At 28.7% G+C, this 23641-nt stretch overlaps 1 protein-coding gene across 1 annotated transcript in view; it reads right to left on the bottom strand.

Moving 5' to 3' along the window:
* Nucleotides 1-23641, bottom strand: part of LOC142226645 (uncharacterized) — a 162911-nt gene that overhangs the window by 74664 nt on the left and 64606 nt on the right. The window lies entirely within an intron of this gene.

The following is a 23641-nucleotide window of genomic DNA, read 5'->3' as shown; positions in this document are numbered from 1 at the left end:
GTGGCATAAAGGTATCAACGATTGAAAAATTGGAAAACTAATTACACTGATCAAGATCGACGTAGTTCTTTAATGATGTTACAAAATGTTACAAAAGGAATTTCTATAGATTAATTCGAAGATATTGATCTAGTTACTATTACAAAAAAAAAAAATAATTTAGAAGCAAGAGAAACAAATGTCTCTTACAACAATATTGTTTGCTAAGTACCGTCACTGTGAAATTGTACGACATTGTTTTTAGCATCTGTGTTTTTCAGTGGTGATCTATAATCCCCATTGGAATAAAAAAAATCATCAACTGACATTGTCTATCCTCAAATTCTCCCCGAATACTTTGACACATTCCATCATCATCATTATCAAGGTTGGCTATTGTGTTCGACAACTAACAGCTGTCATAAGCAGCTGATTTGAGACAAAAAGCCATGTGGTAATGCCTTCACTCACTTTGACACAAGGGGTGAAAGCGACTAAAGCAAGCTATCAGTGTGTTTGCATGTGGGTTTGTCATCATCAACAGTTCTTATGTAAAGCCACAAAGAGTCCTTAGAGTGTCAATTTGCACAATCATACACATTGTATCTATAACCATGTATTTGTTTGTATCTATCTACCAGAGAAGTTACATTAGGCTTTAACCACACCACACATATTTTAATTCCCAAAACATTTTCCCATTCAATCGAATGAACTGAAATTAAAACGACGCCCTAGGCGAATGGGTTTCGTTCGATTGCAATGCTACTACAACCTGTGCACCAGATATATTCCCTATACCTCATATATATCGTACAGTATGTTGGCCATCCCATATTCAACTGTCATGGGATGTTTCGAAGTGAAGCGAGGAGAAAAACAAGATTTAACCGGAAAATGGTAATTTTAGCACTCTGGCACTGGGAATACCAAAAACAACAGCAAACCACAGGAAAGTAAAAGTTTCATGGGAATAAACAAAGTAATGAGAGAGATTTGTTTTTTTTTATTGCAAAATAATAAAATTCATTACCACATGATGAGGTTTTGAGAATATGTTGTAAAACTGCGTATTGAAGTTACAGGAAGTTTATTAATTATCGAAACATTAATATAAACGTTGATGGACTTCTGGTTCTTAAACATTGGATTCCTTTTTTATCGAAATTGTACAATCTGCAACGTTTGAATGGATAAACATATCAACATAATTTTTTCTTTGTGCGAAAGTTGATGTTTGGGAGACGCTTGATGGGGACTCTGGAGCACGGTTGGTAGAATTCTACCATAAATGGTAGATTTATACTGCTTGGTAGATTGGTAGAATTCTTTATGTTTTGTTAGATTTTGCGAAACATTCCTCTCCAACTAAGAGGTACTTCAATTCCCTATAGAAATATAATTTTGGAAAAATTTTCTATAGAAATATAGTTTTGGAAAAATTTTCTATTGACATAAAATTTTGACAAAATTTTCTATAGAAATAAAATTTCGACAAAAATTTTCTGTAGAAATAAAATTTTGATAACATTTTCTATAGAAATAAAATTTTGAAAAATTTTTTATAGAAATAAAATTTTGATAAAATTTTCTTTAGAAATAAAATGTTGACAAAATTTTCTATAGAAATAAAATTTTGACAAAATTTTCTATATAAATAAAATTTTGACAAAATTTTCTATATAAATAAAATTTTGACAAAATTTTCTATATAAATAAAATTTTGACAAAATTTTCTATATAAATAAAAATTTGACAAAATTTTCTATATAAATAAAATTTTGACAAAATTTTCTATATAAATGAAATTGTGACAAAATTTTCTATAGGAATAAAATTTTGTTCAAATTTTCTATAGAAATAAAATTGGACAAAATTTTATAGAAAAAAATTGATAAAGTTTTCTATAGAAATAAAATTTGACAAAATTTTCTACATAAATAAAATTTTGACAAAATTTTCTATAGAAATAAAATTTTGACAAAATTTTCTATATAAATAAAATTTTGACAAAATGGTCTATATAAATAAAATTTTGACAAATTGTCTATAGAAAGAAAATTTTGACAAAATTTTCTATAGAAATAAAATTTTGATTAAATTTTCTATAGAAATAAAATTTTGACAAAATTTTCTATAGAAATACAATTTTGACAAAATTTTCTATAGAAATAAAATAAAAACTTTCTATAGGAATAAAATGTTGACAAAATTTTCTATAGAAATAAAATTTTGACCAAATTTTCCATAGAAATAAAATTTTGACAAAATTTTCTATAGAAATAAAATTTTGACAAAATTTTATAAATAAAATATTGATAAATTTTCTATAGAACTAAAATTTGACAAAATTTTATAGAAATAAAATGTTAATAAAATTTTCTATAGAAATAAAATTTTGACAAAATTTTCTATATAAATAAAATATTGACAAAATTTTCTATAGAAATAAAATTTTGACAAAATTGTGTATGTAAATAAAATTTTGACAAAATTTTCTATAGAAATAAAATTTGACAAAATTTTTACAAAATAAAATTTTGACAAAATTTTCTATAGAAAGAAAATTTTGACATAATTTTCTATATAATACAATAGAAATACAATTTTGACAAAATTTTCTATGAAAATAAAATAAAAATTTTATACAGAAATAAAATTTTGACAAAATTTTCTATAGAAATAAAATAAAAACTTTCTATAGAAATAAAATGTTGACAAAATTTTCTACAGAAATAAAATTTTGACAAAATTTTCTATAGAAATAAAATTTTGAAAAAATAGTCTATAGAAATAAAATTTTGAACAAATTTTTGTAGAAATAAAATTTGACAAAATTTTATAGAAAAAAATTGATAAAATTTTCTATAGAAATAAAATTTTGACAAAATTTTCTATAGAAATAAAATATTGACAAAATTTTCTATAGAAATAAAATTTTGACAAAATTGTGCATGTAAATAAAATTTTGACAAAATTTTCTATAGAAATAAAATTTGACAAAATTTTTACAAAATAAAATTTTGACAAAATTTTCTATAGAAAGAAAATTTTGACATAATTTTCTATATAATACAATAGAAATACAATTTTGACAAAATTTTCTATGGAAATAAAATAAAAATTTTATACAGAAATACAATTTTGACAAAATTTTCTATAGAAATAAAATAAAAACTTTCTATAGAAATAAAATGTTGACAAAATTTTCTATAGAAATAAAATTTTGACAAAATTTTCTAAAGAAATAAAATTTTGAAAAAATAGTCTATAGAAATAAAATTTTGAACAAATTTTTGTAGAAATAAAATTTGACAAAATTTTATAGAAAAAAATTGATAAAATTTTCTATAGAAATAAAATTTTGACAAAATTTTCTATAGAAATAATATATTGACAAAATTTTCTATAGAAATAAAATTTTGACAAAATTGTGTATGTAAATAAAATTTTGACAAAATTTTCTATAGAAATAAAATTTGACAAAACTTTATTTAGAAAAAAAAAATTGATAAAATTTTCTATAGAAATAAAATTTTGATTAAATTTTCTATAGAAATAAAATTTTGACAAAATTTTCTATAGAAATAAAATTTTTACAAAATTTTCTATAGAAATAAAATTTTGACATAATTTTCTATATAATACAATAGAAATACAATTTTGGCAAAATTTTCTATGGAAATAAAATAAAAACTTTATATAGAAATAAAATGTTGACAAAATTTTCTATAGAAATAAAATAAAAACTTTCTATAGAAATAAAATGTTGACACAATTTTCTATAGAAATAAAATTTTGACAAAATTTTCTATAGAAATAAAATTTTGAAAAAATAGTCTATAGAAATAAAATTTTGAACAAATTTTTGTAGAAATAAAATTTGACAAAATTTTATAGAAAAAAATTGATAAAATTTTCTATAGAAATAAAATTTTGACAAAATTTTCTATAGAAATAAAATATTGACAAAATTTTCTATAGAAATAAAATTTTGACAAAATTGTGTATGTAAATAAAATTTTGACAAAATTTTCTATAGAAATAAAATTTGACAAAATTTTTACAAAATAAAATTTTGACAAAATTTTCTATAGAAAGAACATTTTGACATAATTTTCTATATAATACAATAGAAATACAATTGTGACAAAATTTTCTATGGAAATAAAATAAAATATTTATACAGAAATAAAATTTTGACAAAATTTTCTATAGAAATAAAATAAAAACTTTCTATAGAAATAAAATGTTGACAAAATTTTCTATAGAAATAAAATTTTGACAAAATTTTCTATAGAAATAAAATTTTGAAAAAATAGTCTATAGAAATAAAATTTTGAACAAATTTTTGTAGAAATAAAATTTGACAAAATTTTATAGAAAAAAATTGATAAAATTTTCTATAGAAATAAAATTTTGACAAAATTTTCTATAGAAATAAAATATTGACAAAATTTTCTATAGAAATAAAATTTTGACAAAATTTTCTATAGAAATAAAATTTTGACAAAATTTTCTATAGAAATAAAAATTGATAAAATTTTCTATAGAAATAAAATTTTGATTAAATTTTCTATAGAAATAAAATTTTGACAAAATTTTCTATAAAAATAAAATTTTTACAAAATTTTCTATAGAAATAAAATTTTGACATAATTTTCTATATAATAGAATAGAAATACAATTTTGGCAAAATTTTCTATGGAAATAAAATAAAAACTTTATATAGAAATAAAATGTTGACAAAATTCTCTATAGAAATAAAATAAAAACTTTCTATAGAAATAAAATGTTGACAATTATAGAAATAGTTTTTTTTTCAATTGTTTTTTGCGTTGACTAAACTACAAAAGTAGCTTAATCAATAGAGAAAAAGTTAGACAAATTTATTTGGAATTTTAATTTGGTAGATTTGTGGTAAGATTGTCTTCAAATTTTGGTAGATTATTTTTGGCACGAGTTGCAACCGTGCCCTGGAGGCGTTGAAAGTTTGTCACCTCGGGTGTATGGTATTTTGTCTTAGCTGTCAAATACGCAATTATGAACGATTTCGATAATTTTTTCTTTGGTGATCAACTTTCAATGCCTACACTCGAAAAACAGTGAACCCACCAGAAAGCAAAGTTTTTGTTAAGTTTTGAAACTTTAGGTTAATTTTGAAGAAATTTAACTAAACTGCATTAGAATCACAGATGTCACGCCGATTTCACAAAAATATGTAAATATTGTTCGACCAATTTAAGAAAATTTAATAGACATAATTATTTTTTTCACTTATTAAAGAAAATTTCGTAGTTTGAAGTAAAAAATTGTAGTTCAAAATTGCAAAAATATCTTTAGTGACATACGAAGTTAGGGTAGGCATAGTGGCAGCCCGATATTTCAGGCTCACTTAGACTATTCAATCCGTTGTGATACCATAGTGGTGAACTTCTCTCTTATCATTGAGTGCTGCCCGATTCCTTTTTATAACCGAGTCCGAACGGCGTTACACATTGCAGTGTAACTACTTGGAGAAACTTCGAAACATGTCACTAACATTACTGAGGTTGGATAATCCTGAAAAACTGTTTGGTGTTTGGTCGAAACTGGGTTTGAACCCACGACCCTGTGTATGCAAGGCGGGCATGCTAACCATATAGCATAGAGCATGATCTGCATATGCCTCGACAAGCATTCTATGCGACTCTGTAGCACTTTTCTTCAAATGGAAACAAAAAATTAATGCTTTCTGGAACAAATTTCGATATTTTTAACAAGATGGAAAACTATGATATTGTCTGTTCTGTTCAATGACATCTGTGCAAAACATTTAGTATACATATTTTGGACAGATGTCATAGCAAATAAACAAAAAAACAAGTAAATACGGCCGTAAGTTCGGCCAGGCCGAATCTTATGTACCCTCCACCATGGATTGCGTAGAAACTTCTCCGAAAGACTGTCATCCACAATCGAATTAATTGGGTTGTGGTATCTTAAAACTTCTTAAGATCGTTTTCTAAATTGTGAGTTAGTCCATACGTGGTATATATTAGACAAAAAAAGTTATGTATAGGTAAGTCTACAAATAAATACGAACCGATATGGACATTTGCACGGTACGTAGAGAGCCAGAATTGAAATATGGGGTCGCTTATATGTGGGCTATATACAATTATGAACTTGATATAGACCAATTTTTGTGTAATTGGGGATCTATTTATTTGAGGGCTATATATAACTATAGACCGATATGGACCTAGTTAGGCATGGTTATATACTAGCACAATGTACCAAATTTCAACTGACTCGGATGAAATTTGCTTCTCTTAGAGGCTCCGCAAGCCAAATCTGGGGATCGGTTTATATGGGGGCTATATATAATTATGGACCGATGTGGACCAATTTTTGCATGGTTGTTAGAGACCATATACCAACACCATGTACCAAATTTCAGCCGGATCGGATGAAATTTGTTTCTCTTAGAGGCTCCGAAAGCCAAATCGGGGGATCGGTTTATATGGGGGCTATATATAATTATGGACCGATGTGGACCAATTTTTGCATGGTTGTTAGAGACCATATACGAACACCATGTACCAAATTTCAGCCGGATCGGATGAAATTTGTTTCTCTTAGAGGCTCCGAAAGCCAAATCGGGGGATCAGTTTATATGGGGGCTATATATAATTATGGACCGATGTAGACCAATTTTTCCATGCATACTAACACCATGTACCAAATTTCAGCCGGATCGGATGAAATTTGCTTCTCTTAGAGGGTCTGAAAGCCAAATTTGGGGGTCCGTTTATATGGGGGCTATACGTAAATGTGGACCGATATAGCCCATTTGCAATACCATCCGACCTACATCAATAACAACTACTTGTGCCAAGTTTCAAGTCGATAGCTTGTTTCGTTCGGAAGTTAGCGTGATTTCAACAGACCGACGGACGGACATGCTCAGATCGACTCAGAATTTCACCACGACTCAGAATATATATACTTTATGGGGTCTTAGAGCAATATTCCGATGTGTTACAAACGGAATGACAAAGTTAATATACCCCCATCCTATGGTGGAGGGTATAAAAAAATAAGGGCTCGTTCATAACAAATGTTCCCTATCGAGACATTTGTATCTAGACGCGCACTTCATATCGGTATGTCTGGTACACTGTAAATTGACCTTTCCCGAACGTGAAATAAAATGGTCATTTGGGGCAAAAAAGTTAGATATTATCTCACGGTTGAACTCACCATTCACAGTTGATACGATTCGCATCATCTTTGATAAAATACGGTCCAATGATGCCACTGGCCCTTAAACCGCAACAAAATGTGACTCTTTATGGATGCCTTTGGTAGCTTCTGGCTGATCTTTAATCCAAAGTCGAAAATTTGTCTTATTTACTGAATCCAAGAAGCATGCGATGAACTTTCCTAACAGATCACTCATATTGATAATAAAATTCAATAATTTGGAAGTGTTGTTCGTTTGTAAGACAATTCATGGTTAAATTATGGACCAAACTGAACATGTTAGACAGTGAAACAAACCCGAAGGTTAGGTTAGGTGGCAGCCCGATGTATCAGGCTCACTTAGACTATTCAGTCCATTGTGATACCACATTGGTGAACTTATCTCTTATCACTGAGTGTTGCCCGATTCCATGTTATGCTCAATGACAGGGGACCTCCTTTTTATAGTCGAGTCCGAACGGCGTTCCACATTGCAGTGAAACCACTTAGAGAAGCTTTTAAAACTCTCAGAAATGTCACTAGCATTACTGAGGTGGGATAGTCCACCGCTGGTGTTCAGTCGAAGCAGGAATCGAACCCACGACTTTGTGTATGCAAGGCGGGCATGCTAACCATTGCACCACGGTGGCTCCCTAACAAAACCGAAACGTGTGTCAGCCATTTAAATCAGTGTTTCCAAAAAGATACTAATCACGTATATCTTTATTTCCTAGTGCAATAGATCAAAATGCTTAGGTAAGCTTGTAAGCAATAAAATGATCTGTTTGGAATAAAAGTTGTAAAAAATAATGTTTTAAAAATCGGGTTGGCTAAAATTTTAAAAATATAGATAAGACTAATTTATAATTATGATTGTCATGTCTAAAGGCGCAAACCAGTATATGAAATAAGCAAAGTAATGACATGAAACATCATTCATTATTCCCATGGGCAAGAAAGATCATTAGAAGAATTAAGTTTTCTTCTATGTATCATTTGTTTTTGTATTCCTCTCCTCATACCAATTAGCAATGCGCCACAGTTAATGATTGTGGAAATTTTAAAAATAAATATTTACCACATGCGGGTCTCTTTTTCCCCCATAGCTTTGGGGGGATATCTATTAGTGAGTTTTTGTTTTGTTCAACTATAACTTTGAAGAATTCATAGGGTTTTTGAACTCTTGTATGCGAAAGCTATGACGCTACGCCAAGACATCATCATTTGGTTGTTTTGTCTCTAAAATGGCATTTGGAAATGTTTTATGTCTTATGGCCTTTCGTTATTTCTCTTAGTGTTAATTACAGCAGCGCCACTATCATTGGCATCGTTATCATGAAACTTCACAGCATTAAGTTTCCATGTGATATGCTGCGTGGCGCCACAAGCAACCTCCATGTCTTCCATGTATGATGGGCTCTTTTTTTGGTTTGTTAACAAAAAAAAAAAAAAAACACGACAGATAATTGGCAATAGTGAGGGAAAACATACAACGATGAATATCCATTTTTTAGCTTTAAAGTTGAGTCTTCTAAACCGCAATATTTTTTCTAATGTTAATTAATGGCATGAAACCGTTCGCTATTGTTGTTTGTTATAAAAAAAAACACCAAAACTCAAATTACATTTGATTAAGGTATTTCCGAGAATCATTTGAGCCTAGGGTTCCAACTGAGACTCAATCACCATACAACGCTTGAATAATGCGTTTTAAAATTAAAATGCGGCAGGTTAGGTGGCAGTCCGATGTATCCGGCTCGCATAGACTATTCAGTCCATTGTGATAGCACAGTGGTGAACTTCTCTTTTATCACCGAGTGCTGCTCGATTCCATGTTAAGCTTAATTACAAGGGACCTCCTTTTTATAGCCGAGTCCGAACGGCGTTCCACATTGCAGTGAAACCACTTAGAGAAACATTGAAACATGTCACCAGCATTACTGAGGTGGGACAATCCACCGCTGAAAAACTTTTTGGTGTTCGGTCGAAGCAGGAATCGAACCCACGGCCTTGTGTATGCTAGGCGGGCATGCTAACCATTACACCACGGTGGCTCCGGTACGGTATAATGGATCATTTTAGCTAAAATTTCTCAACTACTACAAAACTTTTGCGTTCTTTGCAGTACATGACTAGATCTGCAGAATTTACCCCTAGATCATACTCCTTCGCCCATTTCTCAGTCATTCGGAGGGCTCTCTGCTGATGGGAATTTTCCCCTGACGGCTAGAGCCACATCATCTGCATATGCCATCACTTTTCTTTTTCTAGTGAAACCAGAAGGTTGTTTATAGCAACATTCCAAAGAAAAGATGATAGAACTCCTCCTTGGGGATTGCTTTTGTTCACATACCTATGAATTTATTCTTGCCCTAGTGTGGTTAAAATAAGTCTTTTCTTTAGAAAATCGTCAGTATCCATGTCAGTATCAACATTCAGAGTTGTCAATCCATTTAGTAACGAACTCGGATGAACGATGTCTGGAAAAGCCACAATTGTGAATTCATAGTGAGCTGTCAATAAAGTTGACTAGTTCATGCAATGTGCACCCTCAAAAAAAATCGCTTCTTTAACATATGTTCCAAACATATTTTGCAGGAAGCACATATATTATTGCATACTGCCGAAACATTAATATGTTTGTTTTATGTGAACATATTATATGTTTGGAAGCATTTTGAGCCAAAAATATTATATGCTTGGAAGAATTTTTCCCAAACACGATTGTGCTCATTCCCTAACATACTCGTAATTTTCACTTCCACGAAATTTTTTAGTTATTGGCACCTTTCTCTGTAATACAAATAATGTTGAAGAAATTATTCACTTTTATAATTTTTTTAAATTTTACCTTTCGCCTGCACGGAGAATCGAACCGAGGACCATACAGTTTGTAAGCCAACACACTATCCACTGGACTACGTAGCTGTTATAGTCACCAGTAGATAATTATCGTTTTAAGTTACATTTATATAGCATAGTTTGCAGCGCCCACGAGCCCATGCAAACATAACAATATTTAACAGAAACATACATTTGTTTGCCACGTGGAGCAGTGGTTAGCATGTCTGCCTTGCATGCAAAGGGTCGTGGGTTCAATCCCTGCTCCGACCGAACATTTTTTTTTTGTTTTTTTTTTTAATTTACACATTTATATTTATACTATATTAATTTTTTTAAATGAAACATCGAAATGTGCGTTATTAAAGATTTATAGTCAGTAACAGTGCTTGATATAAACGAAATTGAAAGATTTTTGGATAAAATATTATTTTTTATTGCAAAAATAACAATCTTGTAATAAAAAACTGTTTTTGTACAAAACTTTAAAATTTGGAAGGAATTCAAAAACTAACAAAAGAAGAACGTGGAGTCGAGTATAAACATACATACATAATTTTATAATATAAACATAAATTTATTTAGGAGTGAACAATTTTTTACTAGCATTTAACACCATCGCTCTAAAATTCCTTTTATTTTTCTTTAATAATTCATTTTAAAGAAAATAAACTTTTTAAATTGTTTTAGCTGTAAAAGTCGAACTTAATGCCCGCTTTTATATTTGATGGTGTCCGTCAACTCCTCGTGGACTACTTTTTAATAAAGAGAAACTAAACTTTGTTTTTTTACATTTTACTGTGTAATTTTTCACTATTTCCTCCTTATTTCATTTTACCGTCCCAACTCTAAAAAGAGTATAGTGCCCTTTCGTTATTTTTATGAAGACCCCCTGATTTCTTTTAACGAACCAAGAAAAAAATAATGCCAAAATGATAAACAAAACACATGTCCACACATACATAAAATGCTGCTCTCAAGGCGAAAACATAAGCTGTTTGTTTTTCAAATGTCTATTCTCTTGGTTCAGAATGTATATTCTCTTTATTCAAATTAAATAATATTTAGACTTAAACATATCAAATTTTTGGCCTTATCATAAAACAGTTTTCCGAAACAACATACAAGCGGTTTCACAGAAATTGTTCTCTTTTGACTCTTTTGCTGTGTTATATTGATATCTTTCGTCAACTCTCCCGGTTTCCATCTCTATTTCTCTCTATACTCTCTCTGTCGCTTTGAATAAAATATCACAACATATGTATGTTTAGTTGAAATTTGTAAATTTATATATGTTTGTATTCACACATATGATTTTTATGAAACATTCATGCCCCAAACATAATATATTCTAACATATTAACATAGATGTCCCAAACATTTAGAGTTAGTTTAGGAAAATTACATGTTCGCACTTAAATATATTGTGGTTTAAAATCGTGCCCGAAACACATTTTGTTTATATCGGAACATATGAAAAACATATTTTTTTAACAGTGTGGTGGTCTCAGTAGACCTGCCCTTCGAGTAAGAATGTTCTCGGTTCGATGCCAGTTCTAAGATAAATATCTATCAGCCTCTCCAGAATCTTAAGAAGGAATAAAGATAAGCTGATTGGTCGGAAATCTTTCGCACTCAAGTGAAAGAATTTTTCCGCTTCAGAAATGAAAACGACTTTTCCCTCCACTTTCCTGGAATATACACCCTTTATATATCGCTGACAACCACAGGATAATTCTGTCAGTCAATGCTTGTAATTCCGCTGAAGTAGGCCGCGGGATTTGATAGGTCCAAACCTAATAAAAGCCCACTAGATTCTGTCCCCGATGGGAAATGACCGTTGATTCATCTTGAAAACGTCCCAAACATCCTGAGCTCTTGTGGACATTGTTTTGGTAAAGAGCTTACTGTAAGATTTTCTGATATTACTCCGTAGACTCCGGTCGATTTTCCCCCCTGGGCTTTCGTCTAGGGCATGTAGCTTCCAGTAATTTGTTGAAGACCTTTGTAATTCTCTCGACGATATGTTCGATATCCTGCACAGTGCCCATATTTGTCTCTGGTATTTCCCGTATCATCATATTGAACGATTTTCCGTATCTATTCCAATCAGCATTCCTCACATTTGGCGGAAATATTGTATTGAAGTACGAAACCTTAAAACTTTCTATAGAAAATTTTGTCAAAATTTTATTTCTATAGAAAAATTTAATTTAATTTATTTCTAAAGAAAATTTCGTCAACATTTTATTTCTATAGAAAAATTTGTCAAAATTTTATTTCTATAGAAAATTTTGTCAAAATTTTATTTCTATAGAAAAATTTGTCAAAATTTTATTTCTATAGAAAATTTTGTCAGAATTTTATTTCTATAGAAATTTTGTCAAAATTTTATTTCTATAGAAAATTTTGTCAAATTTTTATTTTTATAGAAATTTTGTCAAAATTGTATTTCTATAGAAAATTTTGTCAAAATTTTATTTCTATAGAAAATTTTGCCAGAATTTTATTTCTATAGAAATTTTGTCAAAATTTTATTTCTATAGAAAATTTTGTCAAAACTTTATTTCTTTCGAAGATATTGTCAAAAATTTATTTCTTTCGTAGATATTGCCAAAATTTTATTTCTATAGAAAATTTTGTCAAAATTTTATTTCTATAGAATATTTTCTTAACATTTTATTTCTATAGAAAATTCAGTCAAAATTTTATTTCTATAGAAAATTTAGTCAAAATTTTATTTCTATAGAAAATTTAGTCAAAACTTTATTCTTATAGAAAATTTTGTCAAAACTTTATTCTTATAGAAAATTTTGTCAAAATTTTATTTCTACAGAAAATTTTGTCAAAATTTTATTTCTACAGAAAATTTTTTCAAAATTTTATTTCTTTAGAAAATTTTGTTAAAATTTTATTTCTATAGAAAATTTTGTTAAAATTTTATTTCTATAGAAAATTTTGTCAACATTTTATTTCTATAGAAAATTTTGTTAAAATTTTATTTCTATAGAAAATTTTGTCAAAATTTTATTTCTATAGAATATTTTTTTAACATTTTATTTCTATAGAAATTTTTGTCAAAATTTTATTTCTATAGAAAATTTTGTCAAAATTTTATTGCTATAGAAAATTTTGTTAAAATTTTATTTCTATAGAAAATTTTGTCAACATTTTATTTCTATAGAAAATTTTGTCAACATTTTATTTCTATAGAAAAATTTTTAAACATTTTATTTCTATACAAAATTTTGTCAATATTTTATTTCTATAGAAAATTTTGTCAAAATTTTATTTCTATAGAAAAATTTGTCAAAATTTTATTTCAATTGAAAATTTTGTCAAAATTTTATTTCTATAGAAAATTTTGTCAAAATTTTATTTCTATAGAAAATTTTGTCAGAATTTTATTTCTATAGAAATTTTGTCAAAATTTTATTTCTATAGAAAATTTTGTCAAATTTTTATTTTTATAGAAATTTTGTCAAAATTGTATTTCAATTGAAAATTTTTTCAAAATTTTATTTCTATAGAAAATTTTGCCAGAATTTTATTTCTATAGAAATTTTGTCAAAATTTTATTTCTATAAAAAATTTTGTCAAAACTTTATTTCTTTCGAAGATATTGTCAAAATTTTATTTCTTTCGAAGATATTGTCAAAAATTTATTTCTTTCGTAGATATTGTCAAAATTTTATTTCTATAGAAAATTTTGTCAAAATTTTATTTCTATAGAATATTTTGTTAACATTTTATTTCTATAGAAAATTTTGTCAAAATTTTATTTCTATAGAAAATTTAGTCAAAATTTTATTTCTATAGAAAATTTAGTCAAAACTTTATTCTTATAGAAAATTTTGTCAAAACTTTATTCTTATAGAAAATTTTGTCAAAATTTTATTTCTACAGAAAATGTTGTCAAAATTTTATTTCTTTAGAAAATTTTGTTAAAATTTCATTGCTATAGAAAATTTTGTCAAAATTTTATTTCTATAGAAAATTTTGTTACAATTTTATTTCTATAGAAAATTTTGTCAACATTATTTCTATAGAAAATTTTGTCAACATTTTATTTCTATAGAACACTTTGTCAACATTTTATTTCTATACAAAATTTTGTCAATATTTTATTTCTATAGAAAATTTTGTTAAAATTTTATTTCTATAGAAAATTTTGTCAAAATTTTATTTCTAAACAAAATTTTGTCAACATTTTATTTCTAGACAAAATTTTGGCAATATTTTATTTCTATAGAAAATGTTGTCAAAATTTTATTTCTATAGAAATTTTGTCAAAATTTTATTTTATAGAAATTTTGTCAAAATTTTATTTTATAGAAATTTTGTCAACATTTTATTTTTATAGAAATTTTTGTCAAAATTTTAGTTCTATAGAAAATTTTGTCAAAATTTTATTTCTATAGAAAATTTTGTCAGAATTTTATTTCTATAGAAATTTTGTCAAAATTTTATTTCTATAGAAAATTTTGTCAAATTTTTATTTTTATAGAAATTTTGTCAAAATTGTATTTCAATTGAAATTTTGTCAAAATTTTATTTCTATAGAAAATTTTGCCAGAATTTTATTTGAAAATTTTGTCAAAACTTTATTTCTTTCGAAGATATTGTCAAAATTTTATTTCTTTCGAAGATATTGTCAAAAATTTATTTCTTTCGTAGATATTGTCAAAATTTTATTTCTATAGAAAATTTTGTCAAAATTTTATTTCTATAGAATATTTTGTTAACATTTTATTTCTATAGAAAATTTTGTCAAAATTTTATTTCTATAGAAAATTTAGTCAAAATTTTATTTCTATAGAAAATTTAGTCAAAACTTTATTCTTATAGAAAATTTTGTCAAAACTTTATTCTTATAGAAAATTTTGTCAAAATTTTATTTCTACAGAAAATGTTGTCAAAATTTTATTTCTTTAGAAAATTTTGTTAAAATTTTATTGCTATAGAAAATTTTGTCAAAATTTTATTGCTATAGAAAATTTTGTTAAAATTTTATTTCTATAGAAAATTTTGTCAACATTTTATTTCTATAGAAAATTTTGTCAACATTTTATTTCTATAGAACATTTTGTCAACATTTTATTTCTATACAAAATTTTGTCAATATTTTATTTCTGTCAAAATTTTATTTCTATAGAAAATTTTGTTAAAATTTTATTTCTATAGAAAATTTTGTTAAAATTTTATTTCTATAGAAAATTTTGTCAACATTTTATTTCTAAACAAAATTTTGTCAACATTTTATTTCTAGACAAAATTTTGGCAATATTTTATTTCTATAGAAAATGTTGTCAAAATTTTATTTCTATAGAAATTTTGTCAAAATTTTATTTTATAGAAATTTTGTCAACATTTTATTTTATAGAAATTTTGTCAACATTTTATTTTTATAGAAATTTTTGTCAAAATTTTATTTCAATAGAAAATTTTGTTAAAATTTCCAAATTTCATTTCGGAAAACAAAAATTGTTTTGGAGTATAATTTCATAAATGAAACAACAAAATCTACGATATATTAAAAAAGTGTCATCAATCAAATTTCCACTGATTAATTGCTAGGTATTCATATTTTCTCCAGTCAATAACATACTATACCTATAAACTATTTATTCACCATGTAACAAAAACAAAACAAAGTAGATTTTGTTTTGCCAACTACTCATAGGTATTTCACAAGATTTTAAAACCGCTAAATCAGTTATTTAGTTCTTAAGAAACACCCCGAAAAGAAAGCCGATATACTTAGCGGATTATTAATTATTATATTTTTACACAAAAAAATTCCAGTTATTTCATAATTAATGAAGCGTTTGGAAAAAAATCAAAAATACGTTTAAACATCGGCAAATTTTATATAAACAATTATTGTGTTAAAAGAAATACATATATGTGTGAAATTAATGATGTTATGAATTTTCACTGTTTTGTTAAAAAAAAAAAAACGAAAACAATAAAGACAAAACAGATTTCTAAGAATTTACTCAAAGGCTCGTTATGGCACATGGGATATTCACAAGCCCACAATCTTTCATACACTATAGAACCATATGCAATAGGGATGTCATTCGGGAAATCTAGAAGTGGGAAATCTGGGGATTAATTAATGTCCGATTTGATTGGGTTACATGATGTGCAAAGGCTACTTAATACTACGTTCCCACTAGGCATAAAATTTCGATTTTTAGTACCAGAGTCTTTCTAGGGAGCCACCGTGGAGCAATGGTTAGCATGCCAGCCTTGCATACGAAGGGTAGTGGGTTCGATTCCTGCTTCGACCGAACACCAAAAAGTTTTTCAGCGGTGGATTATCCCCTCTCAGTAATGCTGGTAACACTTCTGAGTGTTTCAAAGCTTCTCTAAGTGGTTTCACTGCAATGTGGAAAGTCGTTCGGACTCGGCCATAAAAATGAGGTCCCTTGTCGTTGATCTAAACATGGAAACGGACAGCACTCAATGATAAGAGTGAAGTTCACCACTGTGGTATCACAATGGACTTAATAGTCTAAGAGAACCTGAAATATCGGGCTGCCACCTAACTTAACCTTCTAAAAATCTTAAATGTGCCAAAAAATTAAGATTTCGGTTATTTGAGGATTTAAAATTTGTTTCTTATTTACAAACTGAAAAAGTGATCATTGGAAATGTATTTTTAGTTTACCTATATTGAATGTTATTATCTCCAACGTATTTTTCGCAAACTTAATGAGTTCTTTTCATTGATTTTTTTGCTAGATCTTTTTTGCTGGGTAGTTATTATTGATAAAGGTTGGGTGATATTGCAAATTGACCCTATTGAACCATTTTAGATATAACCCCCCATATGTATAAATCAACCACCATTTTATAGCTGAGAAAATAAACCCAACTTCAACCTTAATCATATATGTCTACAAAAGATTTTATTTTCATCTTATAAAATCTCTCTTTAAATTTAAAGAAATGTGCAACTTGCCCAAAGTTTTTTTCCACAATTATTTGTTTGTGTATGACAACTCTAATATTTTCTTTTGTTTTTTGTTTTTTTTTTTTTTTGTCACTTTTCACAAGTTCGTTTGCACTGTCTGTCTATCCCGTGTTAGAAGAAAATAAATGAGGCCTTTTATAAATATGTTTTTGGCACACCTAAACATACCCCCAAATAACAAACAATTTTTACGAAAATGTTTTTCATAGAAAATATTTCTAAAATTAACTTAAGATTTTTAGAGATGAGGCTAAACGTGTATATCCCAAGGGGGGCAAAGAAAAAAAGTATGAATACCAAGGTGGGTAAACATAAAAAAACGTTATACGTTGACTTAAATTTTCAAATTACGACTCGAATTCAATTAGAAATTTAAATGAAATTTCAAATAAAAATTGTCATTAAAATAAAATGTTGAAAGTGTTGTTGACATAGTAATTTTTATCGATTATCTTGAGAAGGGAAAAACCATCAACAGTGACTATTATATGACGTTATTGGAGCGTTTGAAGGTCGAAATCGCGGCAAAACGGACCCATATGAAGAAGAAAAAAGTGTTGTTCCACCAAGACAACGCACCGTGCCACAAGTCATTGAGAACGATGGCAAAAATTCATGAATTGGGCTTCGAATTGCTTCCCCACCCACCGTATTCTCCAGATCTGGCCCCCAGCGACTTTTTCTTGTTCTCAGACTTCAAAGGGATGCTCGCAGGGAAAAAATTTGGCTGCAATGAAGAGGTGATTGCCGAAACTGAGGCCTATTTTGAGACAAAACCGAAGGAGTACTACCAAAATGGTATCAATAAACTGGAAGGTCGTTATAATTGTTGTATCGCTCTTGAAGGGAACTATGTTGACAAATAAAAACGAATTTTGACAAAAAATGTGTTTTTCTTTGCTAGACCGGGGACTTATAAGCCAACCTGTTATATATATATAATTATGGATCTTTATGGACCAATTTTTGCATGGTTGTCAGAGACCATATACTAGCACCATGTACCATATTTGAACCAGATCGGATGAAGTTTGCTCCTCCAAGAGGCTCCGGAGGTCAAATCTGGGGATCGGTTTATATAGGGGCTATACATAATTATGGACCGATATGGACCAATTTTTTCGTGGTTGTTAGAGACCATATACTAACATCACGTACCAAATTTCAACCGGATCGGATGAATTTTGCTCCTCCAAGAGGCTCCGGAGGTCAAATCTGGGGATCGGTTTATATAATTTGGTCCTCCCGGTGGATCTGGAGTTCAAATCTGGGGATCGGTTTATATGGGGGCTATATATAATTATGGACCGATATGGACCAACTTTTGCATGGTTGTTAGAGACCATATACTAACACCACGTACCAAATTTCAACCGGATCGGATGAATTTTGCTCCTCCAAGAGGCTCCGGAGGTCAAATCTGGGGATCGGTTTATATGGGGCTATATATAATTATGGACCGATATGGGCCAATTTTTGCATGGTTGTTAGAGACCATATACTAATCGTACCAAATTTCAACCAGATTGGATGAATTTTGCTCCTCTTAGAGGCTTCGGAGGTGAAATCTGGGGATATATATATATATATATATATATATATATATATATATATATATATATATATATATATATATATATATATATATATATATATATATATATATATATATATATATATATATATATATATATATATATATATATATATATATATATATATATATATATATATATATATATATATATATATATATATATATATATATATATATATATATATATATATATATATATATATATATATATATATATATATATATATATATTCTGGGTCGTGGTGAAAAAATCAAAAATTTTTTATTCAAGTATATTTTTATTTCTAATTAATGTAATTGTTATTGTAATTTTCGTGAGTGAAAAATTTTCAATTGAAAACGGGTGTAAACTATTAAATTTTCTACCATATTTCCCCAAATGTGACGTACTTATATACGCACAAAGAGAAGGAACATGATCACCCTAAACATGTTTCAAGAGCAAAATGTTATTTTTGAATGGTGAACGTGGAACATTTTTGTTGAAAAAATGTTGTTTTCTCGGCAAACATATACATGGTCGCCGAAATTATATACATAATTTTCGAGAAAATATCATGGATGCGGCAAATATGTTTGATGTTCATCGTCCAAAAATAACATTTTACTCTTAAAACATGTTTGGGGTGATCATATTCCTTCTCTGGGCGCAGGGGCTCTATTTAAATCTGAACCGATTTAAACGAAACTGGTCACACTCGACGAACTCTTTCTACAAAATTCGAAGCAAATCGATGGGGAAATCGGGCCTCTGGGGCGAATTAAATCCATATCACGCGAAAGATATACAGTGAAACCTCTCAAACTTGGACACTCTGAAACCCGGACACGTCCCAAACATGTACAGTTGTCTGGGGACGTTTGCTATATTAACACATTAAAATTAACCTCTCATATCTGGAAACCCCTCAAAGGTGGACAAAATTTAGGCGACCGTGTGTGTTCATCTTTCAGAGGTTTCACTGTATATGGGGGCTATATGTAAATCTGAGCCGATTGCAACAAAATTTGTCATACTTGACGATACCAATAGATGGTCGATACTCTTATAAGAGCAGTATACTGCTAAACTTGAAGCAAATCAATATAAAAATCAGGCCTCTGGGGCCAATTAACCCCACATCGGGTAAAAGGAGCTATATCTAAATCTGAACGGATTGCAACCAATTTCACGTAAATCGGAGTAAAAATTTCGCCTTTGTAGTTGTATGAGCTTAAACCAAGCGAAAGATTTACCATATATGGGAGCCATGGGCGTACTCAGGGGGGGGGGGGGGTGGGGATAGACGGACTGCTGCCCACTAGAAAAGAGCATAAATTTATATATTTTATATATATTCAAATTGACAAGATTTTTTGTATACAATTTTTCTTTTGCTCAGAAAGACGGACACCTCTAAATCGACTCAGAATTTAATTCAAAGGGCACACCCTCAAAAAAAAAACGCTTCTGTAACATATACCCCAAACACATTCTGCTTCAAGCATATATATTTTCAGGATTGATCCAAACAAAATATTGTTTGTATAGTTCAAACATAGTATGTTTCATCATAAGCATACACCCAGAAAAAAGTGTCTTCGAAACTAAAGGAAAAAATGTTCATCAATTTAGTTTAGTCATTTTATTTACATTCATTTAAATTTTTGTGTGAAATAATAAAAATTACTTGTCTCAGTAAAAAAAAATCCTAAACTGAAAGCAGTTAGGAATAGTTAAGTAACTAGAATAAGGCATGGAATTTTACTAATACTGTTATCTTCGCTGGGTATAAGAATTTACTACTGAACGAGAAAATTTTATTCACTGATTCGTAAAAATAAACAAAATATGAACTAAAACCAAGTTTCCTCAAATTTAGTAAAATTTCTTATAAAATGATAATTCTCGAATAAAGTTCGAATAACACTTGGCATAGAAAAATATTTTAGTTCATTACTACTAAGAAGTATTCAATCTTTTCAAAACTTAAGGAAATACACTTGCTAGAATATAGCAAAATTTCCTACATTTCTTTTATCTACCTGTAATCGATACCTGTCATCGATGTAGTCGATATGTATGCGCGTGGGTTGGTTTTTTAGTTCGAATCGCGTTCTTATGGTATATGGGGAGATTGTTAAAAAATAATATAGTAAAATAATATAATAAAAAACAAATAAAATATATAAAATATTTGTTATTTTAAATTAGTCAGAAAAATTTTCGTTTTTTGAAAATTGGTTTATAAAAAAAGAAAACACCAGCAGAATAACAACCCCTTCATTCGACTTCATTTTGGAATCTTCAATTATCAGGTAATATTCAGTGACGCTAACCTTTTGTGAAAAAAAATTGGTTTAGGATTTTTTTGTTTATATTTGTAGGTATTGAAATTGTAAAAGGTGGACAAAATTGCTAGGCAGCAACTTATTCAAAGTGAAAGGTACTAGAAGAAGAAACAAAATATGTTTTAATATTTCAAGGCCAGTCGATGCTGTTGATTCTAAATAAATATATTTAATATATTAATAAAACATGTCTTTTATTGAAGAAAAAATTGCATATATAAATACATAAAATGGTATTTAAAAACGAAGGTAAGCAGTTCTAATTTTGAAGTAAAAGGTTTACTGCAAATATGTAATATTTGTCCAAATGAATGAAAAAAGTTCAATAAAATAAAAAAATGAATTCAATTCAGTTAAATTTTTTCATTCTGTAGTATAGTGTTACATAATTATAGGAAAATGTTAACTAATATATGGAATGCATTCTACCTAATTTCTATGAAAATCATATCGTTCAAACAAATATAAATGCCTTTGGCGCTATACGAAGTTCAACTTTAACAATGAGTTCATTTTAACTTAAAGAAGGGGTTACTTTTTTCTGGGTGAACACTGGTAGTAAAAATTTTAATGAAATTTTCTTTGTGTGGATATATTTTTAAGGCGTCAATTGATTACTTCCATTCTTGTACTTGCAGCATACTCTCTAGGTCTCTCTTTCTATGTTTATAGGCTACTTCTAAATTAATATATGTTTGCATCCAAACATATTATATTTACAAAAGTTGTATGTCCCAAACATAATTTGTTCTAATATATTAACATATATGTCCCAAACATGTTATGCTAGTTTATGAACATTATATGCTTGCACTTAAAAATATTGTGATAAAAAAATTTGAGTTCCAAACATATAACTTTTACACCCAAACATATGAAAAACAGTCTTTTTCGTCCGTGTATGTGGTCACCGTAGGCAAATATTTGTTCAAAATGTGGCTACCGTTCATGGAAAATACTCCTATTGTGTCGGTTTGATTGTGGCAACGAATTCTGATTTGATTTCCGTCAAATATCTGCCCAGCAAACGATTGGTATCAGATTGGTCCTTTTTGGCAAATGCGCAAGCTTATTATACCCTGTACATGTGTTGCCAGTATTGTTCTGGCTCTTTTCCCCAAATTAGGAAGCTTTCGTCCACAATAATCCCCAATTTAAATCAAAATTCCTCACAATACATTTTTGACAAGTTTTTATGAAAAAAAAAATAAAAATATAGGCTCTGCGGTAGAATATCGGTAATAGTTTAAAAATTCAAAAAATTTATTGTCATACCATCTTGCGAAACACAACACCACGAGACGAGTGATTGTGTTCCAAATTTTCGAAAAATGAAAATGGGAGTTCGGTCACCATATATTTATGGACGAAAATTTATTTCTAAACACTCAATTAATACAATTGGGCGGTATTTATGGGATATATTTTCCAAATCAATGATGAACTTTTATGAGAGGGCAACATTTAGGTCACCACCAAATCCCCAAGTCTCCATCTCCAAATGTTCGTCCCCAACCACGAAAAAATATCCCTAATTTGGGGAAAAATCCCCAATACTGATAACACTGCCCGGTACCACAGTAGTATTTGCCTTGTTTTAATAATGCATTAGGGAAACCTCAAAACCATAATGGTATTTTCGTAACATGTTTGTCGGAACAAAGATTTTTTCTCGGAATGTATTTATCAGATTTCGGCAAGCATGTTTTGGTTTGGCGAGAAAACAATATTTTTGCATGTTCCACATCCAAAAATATCTTTATACTTTTGGAATATGTTTGAGATGATTTTTCCCATAAAAGAATAAGAACTTTACTCTTTGTTTCTTTGTATAATTATTGATAAAAGCTCTCAAATTATTATGTTACAAAAGCAAATTTCATGTCCAAAAATTCTATGACACATCGTCATATTACTTGAGTTCAATATTACAAATCCATATGGCAATATATAGGAGTGAGTATACCTACTATTTGGATATTTACTTTTGGTTCGTTTGGGTCTAACTAAAACCAACATCATATCGTTATGATGACCGACCATAAACATAAATTTGGGTGTAGTCTATTTCCTAGAAAATTTTTGGCTAAATGTTTTACTCATGTAAATATGTGTTTGCCATAGTTATCAATGTTGGAGTGTTTGAAATGAGGTAATATATAACGGAAGATACATGCATCTAAGGTGTGGGCACTGGTTATAGAAGGCCTTACATTTTGACAATATACAGGCAAAAAGTAATTTCGATGTCAGTATTTTGATGTAGACTTAAGACTTTTTGTTTTTGATAACCTACCTATAGTTTATACAGAAAAAATGTCACCAACTCGGTTATGTCATTGAACTAAACATTGGATCGGACAGCACTCATTGATTGATAAGAAGCTAACCACCTGTAGTACTAAAATGGACTAAATAGTCTATGTGAGCATAAAATGGTGGGCTGGCCCTATATGGTGCTTAATCTAACCTCGCCAGCGTTACCGTTAAGAATTTACAAAAAAGTGACACAAGAAATTTCACTTGAAATAAACGGTGACAGACTAATTTTAAAAATAGTAGCAATCTGTTTTATAAAAAGCATGTAAATACGGTCGATTGCGTACAAAGTTTTAATAAAGATTGCCGTATACATTCGTTGTTATCGATGGCAAGTCCTAAACAACTAATTAGTCCTAAACAAC

Source organism: Haematobia irritans, chromosome 2 (genome assembly GCF_050003625.1).
Source record: "Haematobia irritans isolate KBUSLIRL chromosome 2, ASM5000362v1, whole genome shotgun sequence".
In the NCBI taxonomy this organism is placed as follows: domain Eukaryota; kingdom Metazoa; phylum Arthropoda; class Insecta; order Diptera; family Muscidae; genus Haematobia; species Haematobia irritans.
Note: the sequence above shows the minus strand (reverse complement) of the source record. Positions and strands in the feature narration are given on the sequence as shown.